The sequence below is a fragment of the Mustela putorius genome, unplaced genomic scaffold, assembly GCF_011764305.1.
Source record: "Mustela putorius furo isolate JIRA1106 unplaced genomic scaffold, ASM1176430v1.1 tig00003983_pilon_pilon_pilon, whole genome shotgun sequence".
NCBI lineage: Eukaryota > Metazoa > Chordata > Mammalia > Carnivora > Mustelidae > Mustela > Mustela putorius.
The window spans coordinates 11791240-11804252 of NW_025422123.1; the positions used below are offsets into that span (position 1 = coordinate 11791240).

At 37.5% G+C, this 13013-nt stretch overlaps 1 protein-coding gene across 4 annotated transcripts in view; it reads right to left on the reverse strand.

Moving 5' to 3' along the window:
• SUPT3H (SPT3 homolog, SAGA and STAGA complex component) overlaps positions 1 to 13013 on the reverse strand; it is a 560284-nt gene that overhangs the window by 441701 nt on the left and 105570 nt on the right. The gene's annotated exons all lie outside the window — the stretch shown is intronic.

A 13013-nucleotide genomic window follows, 5' to 3' on the forward strand; every position in this document is an offset into this window, starting at 1 on the left:
GCAATGCACAAACATTCCAAATTTCTCCACATACTGGTCACGGCTTTTTATTTTCTGTTCTGGGGGGTTGCTGTGTTGTTGTTGTTTGGGTAACAGCCATCCTAATGGGTACAAAATGATACCTAATTGTGGTTTTGACTTGCATTTCTCTGATGAGTAATGATGTTAATCATCTTTTCATACTCTTATTGGCCATTTGTACATCTTCTTAGGAGAAAGGTCTACTCAAGTCCTTTGTCCATATTTCAAATGGATTACTTTCTTTTGTGTTGTTGAGTTGCAGGAACTCCCAATATAGTTTGGATATTAACTCCTTATCATATATATGACTTGCAAATATTTTCTTCTACTCTGTGGGGTATATTCACATTCTTTTGATAGTGTTCCTTGGCATGCATAAGATTTAAAATTTTACAAAGTCCAATTTATCTATTTTGCTTTTGTTTCTCTGCTTTTGGTGTCATATGCAAGAAATCACTGCCAAATTCAATGTCATAATCATTTTTTCCTAGTTTTCTTCTAAGAGTTACATAGTTTTAGCTCTTACATTAAGGTTTTTTGATCAATACAAGTGAACTTCTGAAACATAATAAACATAAACATAGGAAACCATCATTAACTTCCAAACCAATATTATATTAATATAAACTATAAAGTGATTTATACCAGAACACCATTATAACTAACTTTGCTATAGTATAAAATATTTCACTGTAAGGTCAAGGCTGGAAAAAAGATACTAGTCTTTCCAAACACAATAAAGATAAGGAAAGTTCTGGAGAAGAATACAGATAACAACAAGATTTACAATGCTCATCAACGGTCAGTCCATATAGTACAATGGCTCCAAATCACCTTCCTATGTGGAAGGTCTGGAAGCATGGTACTCCCATTGTGACTCCTTTTGGTTATAAAGCATGACAACTAAGGGTAAAACATATATTCAAGATGTAATATTCAGCAAAAATGTAAACTTTTCTATTTGACAAATTTCAAATAATTTTCTCCAAAAGACTATTTCATCACCAAAGGGAAAAGTGTTAAAGTGATAAATTGACATGAAAATATTATCTAAAAAATTTTTTTCTCAAACATATCGAAGATCAGAACAGGAAATAAAGTGTAGCCTTGCAACTAAGTTAACTTGCTACAGTTAATTTTCTCCAAATTATGAAATGCATTTACTCTCAAGAATAAAGAAAACATATTTACTTCTACCAGGATATAAAAAGTAATATGGATTTTTTTAAATTTATTTATTTATTTATCAGAGAGAGAGAGTGCACAAGAAGGAGGAGCAGCAGACAGAGAGAGAAGCAGGCTCCCCACCACGCAAGGAGCCCAATGCGGGACTCAATCCCAGGACCCAAGGCAAACACTTCACCCACTAACCTACCCAGGCATCCCAAAAGTAATGTGGATTTAAAATAGAAAAATGTGATGCTATTATTTGCTATGAAACCCAACACTGAATTTATTTTTTTTTTAATTTTTTATTTTTTATAAACATATATTTTTATCCCCAGGGGTACAGGTCTGTGAATCACCAGGTTTACACACTTCACAGCACTCACCAAATCACATACCCTCCCCAATGTCCATAATCCCACCCCCTTCTCCCAAACCCCCTCCCCCCGGCAACCCTCAGTTTGTTTTGTGAGATTAAGAGTCACTTATGGTTTGTCTCCCTCCCAATCCCATCTTGTTTCATTGATTCTTCTCCTACCCACTTAAGCCCCCATGTTGCATCACCACTTCCTCATATCAGGGAGATCATATGATAGTTGTCTTTCTCTGCTTGACTTATTTCGCTAAGCATGATACGCTCTAGTTCCATCCATGTTGTTGCAAATGGCAAGATTTCATTTCTTTTGATGGCTGCATAGTATTCCATTGTGTATATATACCACATCTTCTTGATCCATTCATCTGTTGATGGACATCTAGGGTCTTTCCATAGTTTGGCTATTGTGGACATTGCTGCTATAAACATTCGGGTGCATGTGTCCCTTTGGATCACTACATTTGTATCTTTAGGGTAAATACCCAATAGTGCAATTGCTGGGTCATAGGGCAGTTCTATTTTCAACATTTTGAGGAACCTCCATGCTGTTTTCCAGAGTTGCTGCACCAGCTTGCATTCCCACCAACAGTGTAGGAAGGTTCCCCTTTCTCCGCATCCTCGCCAGCATCTGTCATTTCCTGACTTGTTGATTTTAGCCATTCTGACTGGTGTGAGGTGATATCTCATTGTGGTTTTGATTTGTATTTCCCTGATGCCGAGTGATATGGAGCACTTTTTCATGTGTCTGTTGGCCATCTGGATGTCTTCTTTGCAGAAATGTCTGTTCATGTCTTCTGCCCATTTCTTGATTGGATTATTTGTTCTTTGGGTGTTGAGTTTGCTAAGTTCTTTATAGATTCTGGACACTAGTCCTTTATCTGATATGTCGTTTGCAAATATCTTCTCCCATTCTGTCAGTTGTCTTTTGATTTTGTTAACTGTTTCTTTTGCTGTGCAAAAGCTTTTGATCTTGATGAAATCCCAGTAGTTCATTTTTGCCCTTGCTTCCCTTGCCTTTTGCGTTGTTCCTAGGAAGATGTGGCTGCGGCAGAGGTCGAAGAGGTTGCTGCCCGTGTTCTCCTCAAGGATTTTGATGGATTCCTTTCGTACATTGAGGTCCTTCATCCATTTTGAGTCTATTTTTGTGTGTGGTGTAAGGAAATGGTCCAATTTCATTTTTCTGCATGTGGCTGTCCAATTTTCCCAGCACCATTTATTGAAGAGGCTGTCTTTTTTCCACTGGACATTCTTTCCTGCTTTGTCGAAGATTAGTTGACCATAGAGTTGAGGGTCTATTTCTGGGCTCTCTATTCTGTTCCATTGATCTATGTGTCTGTTTTTGTGCCAGTACCATGCTGTCTTGATGATGACAGCTTTGTAATAGAGCTTGAAGTCCGGAATTGTGATGCCACCAACTTTGGCTTTCTTTTTCAATATCCCTTTGGCTATTCGAGGTCTTTTCTGGTTCCATATAAATTTTAGAATTATTTGTTCCATTTCTTTGAAAAAGATGGATGGTACTTTGATAGGAATTGCATTAAATGTGTAGATTGCTTTAGGTAGCATAGACATTTTCACAATATTTATTCTTCCAATCCAGGAGCATGGAACATTTTTCCATTTCTTTGTGTCTTCCTCAATTTCTTTCATGAGTACTTTATAGTTTTCTGAGTATAGATTCTGTGTCTCTTTGGTTAGGTTTATTCCTAGGTATCTTATGGTTTTGGATGCAATTGTAAATGGGATTGACTCCTTAATATCTCTTTCTTCTGTCTTGCTGTTGGTGTAGAGAAATGCAACTGATTTCTGTGCATTGATTTTATATCCTGACACTTTACTGAATTCCTGTATAAGTTCTAGCAGTTTTGGAGTGGAGTCTTTTGGGTTTTCCACATATAGTATCATATCATCTGCGAAGAGTGATAATTTGACTTCTTCTTTGCCGATTTGGATGCCTTTAATTTCCTTTTGTTGTCTGATTGCTGAGGCTAGGACCTCTAGTACGATGTTGAATAGCAGTGGTGACAATGGACATCCCTGCCGTGTTCCTGACCTTAGCAGAAAAGCTTTCAGTTTTTCTCCATTGAGAATGATATTTGCGGTGGGTTTTTCATAGATGGCTTTGATGATATTGAGGTATGTGCCCTCTATCCCTACACTTTGAAGAGTTTTGATCAGGAAGGGATGTTGTACTTTGTCAAATGCTTTTTCAGCATCTATTGAGAGTATCATATGGTTCTTGTTCTTTCTTTTATTGATGTGTTGTATCACATTGACTGATTTGCGGATGTTGAACCAACCTTGCAGCCCTGGAATAAATCCCACTTGGTCGTGGTGAATAATCTTTTTAATGTACTGTTGAATCCTATTGGCTAGTATTTGTTGAGTATTTTCGCATCTGTGTTCATCAAGGATATCGGTCTATAGCTCTCTTTTTTGGTGGGATCCTTGTCTGGTTTTGGGATCAAGGTGATGCTGGCCTCATAAAATGAGTTTGGAAGTTTTCCTTCCATTTCTATTTTTTGGAACAGTTTCAGGAGAATAGGAATTAGTTCTTCTTTAAATGTTTGGTAGAATTCCCCCGGGAAGCCGTCTGGCCCTGGGCTTTTGTTTGTTTGGAGATTTTTAATGACTGTTTCAATCTCCTTACTGGTTATGGGTCTGTTCAGGCTTTCTATTTCTTCCTGGTTCAGTTGTGATAGTTTATATGTTTCTAGGAATGCATCCATTTCTTCCAGATTGTCAAATTTATTGCCGTAGAGTTGCTCATAGTATGTTCTTATAATAGTTTGTATTTCTTTGGTGTTAGTTGTGATCTCTCCTCTTTCATTCATGATTTTATTTATTTGGGTCCTTTCTCTTTTCTTTTTGATAAGTCGGGCCAGGGGTTTATCAATTTTATTAATTCTTTCAAAGAACCAGCTCCTACTTTCGTTGATTTGTTCTATTGTTTTTTTGGTTTCTATTTCATTGATTTCTGCTCTGATCTTTATGATTTCTCTTCTCCTGCTGGGCTTAGGGTTTTCTTGTTCTTTCTCCAGCTCCTTTAGGTGTAGGGTTAGGTTGTGTACCTGAGACCTTTCTTGTTTCTTGAGAAAGGCTTGTACCGCTATATATTTTCCTCTCAGGACTGCCTTTGTTGTGTCCCACAGATTTTGAACCGTTGTATTTTCATATCATTTGTTTCCATGATTTTTTTCAATTCTTCTTTAATTTCCCGGTTGACCCATTCATTCTTTAGAAGGATACTGTTTAGTCTCCATGTATTTGGGTTCTTTCCAAACTTCCTTTTGTGGTTGAGTTCTAGCTTTAGAGCATTGTGGTCTGAAAATATGCAGGGAATGATCCCAATCTTTTGATACCGGTTGAGTCCTGATTTAGGACCGAGGATGTGATCTATTCTGGAGAATGTTCCATGTGCACTAGAGAAGAATGTGTATTCTGTTGCTTTGGGATGAAATATTCTGAATATATCTGTGATGTCCATCTGGTCCAGTGTGTCATTTAAGGCCTTTATTTCCTTGCTGATCTTTTGCTTGGATGACCTGTCCATTTCAGTGAGGGGAGTGTTAAAGTCCCCTACTATTATTGTATTATTGTTGATGTGTTTCTTTGATTTTGTTATTAATTGGTTTATATAGTTGGCTGCTCCCACATTGGGGGCATAGATATTTAAAATTGTTAAATCTTCTTGTTGGACAGACCCTTTGAGTATGATATAGTGTCCTTCCTCATCTCTTATTATAGTCTTTGGCTTAAAATCTAATTGATCTGATATAAGGATTGCCACTCCTGCTTTCTTCTGATGTCCATTAGCATGGTAAATTCTTTTCCACCCCCTCACTTTAAATCTGGAGGTGTCTTCGGGCTTAAAATGTGTTTCTTGGAGGCAACATATAGATGGGTTTTGTTTTTTTATCCATTCTGATACCCTGTGTCTTTTGACAGGGGCATTTAGCCCATTCACATTCAGGGTAACTATTGAGAGATATGAATTTAGTGCCATTGTATTGCCTGTAAGGTGACTGTTACTGTATATGGTCTCTGTTCCTTTCTGATCTACCACTTGTAGGCTCTCTCTTTGCTTAGAGGACCCCTTTCAATATTTCCTGTAGAGCTGGTTTGGTATTTGCAAATTCTTTCAGTTGTTGTTTGTCCTGGAAGCTTTTAATCTCTCCTTCTATTTTCAATGATAGCCTAGCTGGATATAGTATTCTTGGCTGCATGTTTTTCTCGTTTAGTGCTCTGAAAATATCATGCCAGCTCTTTCTGGCCTGCCAGGTCTCTGTGGATAAGTCAGCTGCCAATCTAATATTTTTACCATTGTATGTTACAGACTTCTTTTCCCGGGCTGCTTTCAGGATTTTCTCTTTGTCATTGAGACTTGTAAATTTTACTATTAGGTGACGGGGTGTGGGCCTATTCTTATTGATTTTGAGGGGCATTCTCTGAACCTCCTGAATTTTGATGCTCGTTCCCTTTGCCATATTGGGGAAATTCTCCCCAATAATTCTCTCCAGTATATACCTTCTGCTCCCCTCTCACTTTCTTCTTCTTCTGGAATCCCAATTATTCTAATGTTGTTTCGTCTTATGGTGTCACTTATCTCTCGAATTCTCCCCTCGTGGTCCAGTAGCTGTTTGTCCCTCTTTTGCTCAGCTTCTTTATTCTCTGTCATTTGGTCTTCTATATCACTAATTCTTTTCTTCTGCCTCATTTATCCTAGCAGTTAGAGCCTCCATTTTTGATTGCACCTCATTAATAGCTTTTTTGATTTCACCTTGGTTAGATTTTAGTTCTTTTATTTCTCCAGGAAGGGCTTTTATATCTCTCGAGAGGGTTTCTCTAATATCTTCCATGCCTTTTTTGAGCCCGGCTAGAACCTTGAGAATTGTCATTCTGAACTCTAGATCTGACATATTACCGATGTCTGTATTGATTAGGTCCCTAGCCTTCGGTACTGCCTCTTGTTCTTTTTTTTGTGTTGAATTTTTACGTCTTGTCATTTTGTCCAGATAAGAGTAAATGAAGGGGCAAGTAAAATACTAAAAGGGTGGCAACAACCCCAGGAAAATATGCTTTAACCAAATTAGAAGAGATCCAAAATCGTGAGTGGGGAGAAAGGGGATAAAAAGAGGTTCAAAAAGGAAGAAAGAAAAAAGAAAAAAAAAAAAAAGAAAAGAAAAGAATATTTTTAAAAAAAGAAAACACCTAAGAAAAATGTAAAAAAATATATATATATTAGATAAACTAGTAAAAAATCGTTAAAAAAGAAAAAGCTAACAGTTAAAAAAAAATTTTACCCGAAGGCGAGAAAAAAAAAAAAATGAAAAAGAAAAAATTAAATTAACTGCAAGACTAAAAAAAATCACAGGAAAAAAGCCATGAGTTCCGTGCTTGGCTTTCTCCTCCTCTGGAATTCTGCTGCTCTCCTTGGTATTGAAACCGCACTCCTTGGTAGGTGAACTTGGTCTTGGCTGGATTTCTTGTTGATCTTCTGGGGGAGGGGCCTGTTGTAGTGATTCTCAAGTGTCTTTGCCCCAGGCCGAATTACACCGCCCTTACAAGGGGCCGGGGTGAGTAATCCGCTCGGGTTTGCTTTCAGGAGCTTTTGTTCCCTGAGCGCTTTCCGTACATAGAGTTCCAGAGGACGGGAATACAAATGGCGGCCTCCTGGTCTCCGGCCCGGAGGAGCCGAGAGCCCAGGGCCCCACTCCTCAGTGCGCCCTCAGAGAACAGCGCCCAGTTACTCCCGTCTGCCTGACCTCTGGCTGCGCTCCGAGCTCACCGAGCCTGCGACCGGTTCAAGGTAACACGGAGCTGCGAGCTTACTGTCGGCTCTGTCTCTGTAGCCGGCTTTCCCGTTCCAATACCCGCAAGCTCTGCGACACTCAGACACCCCCGATCCTTCTGTGACCCTGCAGGACCTGAGGCCACGCTGACCCCGCGTGGGCTTCGCCCCGGTTTAGCCTCTGGAGCGATGTCCCTCAGCGGAACAGACTTTTAAAAGTCCTGATTTTGTGCGCGGTTGCTCCGCCGCTTGCCGGGAGCCGGCCCCTCCCCCCGGGGTCTATCTTCCCGTCGCTTTGGATTCACTTCTCCGCCGGTCCTACCTTTCAGAAAGTGGTTGTTTTTCTGTTTCCAGAATTGCTGTTCTTCTTCTCTTTGATCTGCCGATGGATTTTCAGGTGTTTGCAATCTTTAGATAAGCTATCTAGCTGATCTCCGGCTAGCTGAAGCAGTCTCAGCTTGCTACTTCTCTGCCATCTTGACTCCTCCTCCCAACACTGAATTTAGATCTGAGCCTGGACCACCACTACCATCACATAGTTTAGAAAGGAAATGTGTTATAGCAAAAAGATAAAGAGTCATAAGATAAGGATACTTCTCCTAACTCTGCCTCTACTCATTGTCTTTAATTTTTTAAAAAGTAATGAAATGTGGGGGCACCTGGGTGGCTCAGTGGGTTAAAACCTCTGCCTTCGGCTCAGGTCATGATCTCAGGGTTCTGGGATCAAACCCTGCATCGGGCGCTCTGCTCAGCCAGAAGCTTGCTTCCTCCTCTCTCTCTGCCTGCCTCTCTGCCTACTTGTGATCTCTGTCAAATAAATAAATAAAATCTTTAAAAAAAAAAAAAGTAATGAAATGTGATTATCTCAATGTCCCCCCAACTCTAAACATCTATGATTATTTTAAACAGCAAATGGGCAAAAACTTCCAGATATCCAAGGTTGCACTCTCCAGGGAATGAATGTAGACAATATAATTTTATTTCACTCACGCATTGAGTCCATCATTCAATAAACAAGAAACTACAAGCATATGCCAAGCACTGTTTGAAGCACTAGGAATTACATACAAACATATACAAAGTCTCTGCTTTCAGGAAGCTTACACGCTAGTGGAGAAGACGAGGAAAAAACCAAAGGACAAAAAACATTGCCAAATATCATTCCATATAATGATAACTGCTATAAAGGAAAATAAAGGGGCATGAGAATGAAGAGTTGTGAGAAGAGGGGAGAATGTTTTAGATAGTCTGAGGTAGAAATAATGATCGCTATGTTTAAAAAACAGTAAAAAGGACAGTGTGCCTAAAATGGTATGAGCAAAGGGAAGACAGGCAGGAGGTAGATCTGAGAAGTAAACAGGACCAGCTCATGAGGGTACTATAAGAAGTTTAATTTTTACATGTAGAATAGGAAGCCACTAAAATGTTTCCGAGTATAGAAATGAAAAAACATATAGTTTATATTTTTAAGGTAAAACATGGTTGCTCCTTGGAAAAGAGACTGAAGGGAGTAAGTATGTTCTTAACTAACAAATAAGTAGCACTCTTCTAAGAATATTATAAATATTCTTTAATTCCATTGCAATTGCTTAAGATATGTATTGCATCACTATTTTGAGGTGGGAAATTGAGACACACAGAAGTCAAAAAGATCACACACATGGCAAAGATCACACAAACCAGAATACTGCAAAACTATAATTTTAACCCATGTAGTCTGACTACTTTGTCAGTGATCTTAACCATTCTTTTCTGTTGAATCTTACAAGAAGCAAATATTTATAAATAGAAACCTCTTAAATTAGAAAACATTACCGTGATTTAAACATATCATGAAAATACGGGTGAAAGGACTTGCTGATAAAGTAGGTATAGAATATAAGGGAAAGAAAACAATTAAGAATTATGCTAAGGAGTCTGATATCAAACAGAGATGAAAAAAGTAGGAAAGAAGAATGTTTAATAGATGGAATCATGGATGTTATTTTAAATTACTAAACATCGAAATGAAGATATCAAGTAGGCAGCCAACCCATATCACAGCATAATGGGAAAGAAGTGTGGTCTAAAAGTATAATTTGTCTTCAGTGTATCAAGCATATTTAAAGCCATTTGAAAGAATGAAATAATCTAAAGAAAGATATTACAGATAATTTACTTATGCACAGCCTTGATAAAAATTCTAGACAAAGAATTGCATAATTATTTCCCTAAACAATTAGTGCACAACCCTGAGATTTGCATTTGAAATCTAAAGTTCCATTTCCACAAACACACAGGTGAATATTTGTGATCATGTGCATATTCCCAGAAAAATTAGTTCCCCAAAACTGTAAGGAATGTATGTGAGTGCAAATTAAAGAAAAGGGATATAAAGGCAGACATGGGCTCTGAGCTGGACCTAATGTGATTATTTTAATGGTAACATAAAAGAGGTTACAGTGCACTAATAGAAAAAGAAAAAGTTGTGGGTTTCACATGACTTTTATTTGCTACTAAAACAATCATATCTCCCCAAATATCTACATATTATCCATTAATGATGTTAGCCTTCCTGCTGAAATTCAAATTGTCAGCGAACGAAACAGTCCTGAACTTGAACAGTGACAATGCTTACTGTGATTAGGAACCCCAGAGATAGAATGTGCTAAAGAAGTTTTACCCAAAGTCTGTAACGAAGCCTCAGAAGAGACAACCTGGTAACTGCTCTCAGAGGAGTTTTCTGATCTTTTTATTATTTTCCTCGACACTGTGGTCCCGTGGTATAATCCAATTACAACCACATCTTAAAATAAAAATCCAGTGACAATCTCAATTCCTGGTTAATCCCAAAACATTTCTTTTTACTTCAATTATGAATACAAAAATACAAGTTCCTTCATAGTCCATTTAAGTAGATAAGGGCATCAAAAAGAAAGACAACCTACTTTAACTCAAGTGATAGATTAAAAGTAAATAGACAAAAAAAAAAAAGATATAACATTCAAACACTAATCAGAAGAAAGGAGTAAATGAATATCAAAACAAGGAAAATCACAAGGAATGAAGAAAAACATTACTTCATCATGAAGATATAACAATCTTAAATGTGTATGCAACTAATAACAGAGCATCAAAACACATAAAGCAAATACTGACTGAACGAACAGGAGAAAGAAATAAATGTGGACAAAATAAAAGAAAAAGTTAAGAAAATCAGCGGGATATGTAAGACCTGAACACCATAAAACAACTTGACCTAAAAGACATTTGTAATATATACTCAAAAACAAAATAACATTTTTTCAAGAACAAATGGAAATTCACACATACAAACCACATTCAAGGCCATAAAACAAATTTTAGAACATATTGAAATCTTACAAAATATTTTCTCTGTAAGTAAATTAAAGTAGAAAATAAAAGAAACATAACTAGAAAATATTCTCAAATAATGAGAAATAAAACAAATTTCTAAACTACCATAAGTTAAAAACGATGCCTTAAGGAAATTAAGAAATACTTTTAAAATTATTTTTATTAACATATAATGTATGAGCGCCTGGGTGGTTGAGTGGGTTAAAGCCTCTGTCTTCGGCTCAGGTCATGATCCCAGGGTCCTGGAATCGAGCCCCACATCAGGCTCTCTGCTCAGCAGGGAGCCTGTTTCCCTCTCTCTCTCTCTCTGCCTGCCTCTCTGCCTACTTGTATCTCTGTCAAATAAATTAATAAAATCTTTAAAAAAAAAAAACACATATAATGTATTATTTGTCCCAGGGGTATAGGTTTGTGAGTTGCCAGGCTTACACACTTCACAGCACCCACCATATCACATACCCTCCCTAATGTCTATAACCCAACCACCCTCTCCACAATCCCCCTCTCCCCAGCAATCCTCAGTTTGTTTTGTGAAATTAAGAGTCTCTTATGGTTTGTCTCCCTCCCAATCCCAAGAAATATTTTTAACTAAATGAAAATGTAAATATAACAAACCAAAATTTGTGGGATATACCTAAAGCAGTGCTAAGTGGGAAATGTATAGGGTGCCTGGTTGGCTCAGTCAGTTAAGTGTCTGCCTTGGGCTCAGGTCATGATCCCGGGGTCCCAGGATCGAGTCCCATATTGGGCTGCCTACTCATTGCGGAGCCTTCTTCTCCCTCTCCCTCTGCTGCTCCCCCTGCTTATTCTCTCTCTCTCTCTCTCTCGGTTAAATAAATAACTTTTTTTAAGTGGGAAATGTATAGCATTAGATGTATATATTTGAAAAGAAGGTCTTAAGTCAATAATCTAAAGATTCCATCAGAAGAAATGAGAAGTAAACTGAAAGCAAGCAAAATAAAAAATACTATAAGGAGTAGAAATCAATGAAACTGAGAACAAAACAGCAACAGAGAAAAATCAATGAAACCAAAAACTGTTTCTTTGGAAACATCAATGAAATTGATAATGCTCTTGCCAGTTTAAACAAGAAATACAGGAAGAACTATCATAATAGAACTCATAGATAATAAAAGGATAGTAAGAGAATACTACAATCTTATCTATGAATGTAATTCTGACAAATTAGAAGAAATGGACCATATCCTTAAAATAAATAAACTCATTCAACAGAAACACACAACAGAATAGTCCTATAGTGTGCAGAAAAGAGTTAACATTGCAGGCCTGATGCTGCTATCATGAGACGGGTCTGACTGCAGAACTGGTGTTTGGCTAGCATATCAAACTTTTGGTTTAGGGATATTCTCTATATAGCAAACCTGTTTTATCTGCTTGAGGCATTGAGCCCTGTGGTACCAGCTTGCATAGACTGTACAAATATCATGAGTTAGGGTAAATATCTGTTTTCCTTCTTAGAGTCTGGAAATTGGGAAGCTGTGGCCATGACCACATCTGGTATGGCTACATGAACAGTTCTCAGTAAAAATCCTAGATTTTGAGTTTTAAGCAGGCTTCCCTAGGCAGAAACACAGCCTATGTGTCACTGCAATTTACTGCTAGAAGAATATGTTTCTTATGCCTTGTGCTCTCAGAAGGGAGAACTTTAAAGGTTGAGTTTGGATGCCTCCAGACTCTCCTTGAGTCATTTTCCCTTGCTGATCTATAATAAATCATACTTATGAGTAAAAATATGATGAGTGCTGTAAGTCCTAGCAATTCACTGAATGTGCACATGGTCATTGAAACCCTGGAATACATAGCAATTAAATAAATTACATATGTACTTTAAAATCTTTCTGGGAAAAAAAAAAAAGGAAATTCCAGGGCTCAGATGGTTTCACTGGGCAACTCTAACCAACTATATCCTACATATAACACCAAATCTACACAATTTATCCCAAGTAAGAAGAGGAGAAACACTGCCTAAATTCGTTTATGTGGCCAGCATTACACTGATAATAAAACCAGAAAAGAATAGTACAAAAATGAAAATCACAAATCAATATCCCTCATGAACATAGATGAAAAATTCTCAACAAAATATGAGCAAATTGAACTCAGCAATACATAAAAAGAATAGTACATAACAACCAAGCACAATTTATCTGAGGAATGCAAGGCTAGTTCAATATTTAAATATCAGTTGATATAATACACCATATTAACTAACTGAGACAATTACCACATGGTCTTTATCAACTGGTAAAGAAAAAGAACAGCAAAATTCAACACTATTTC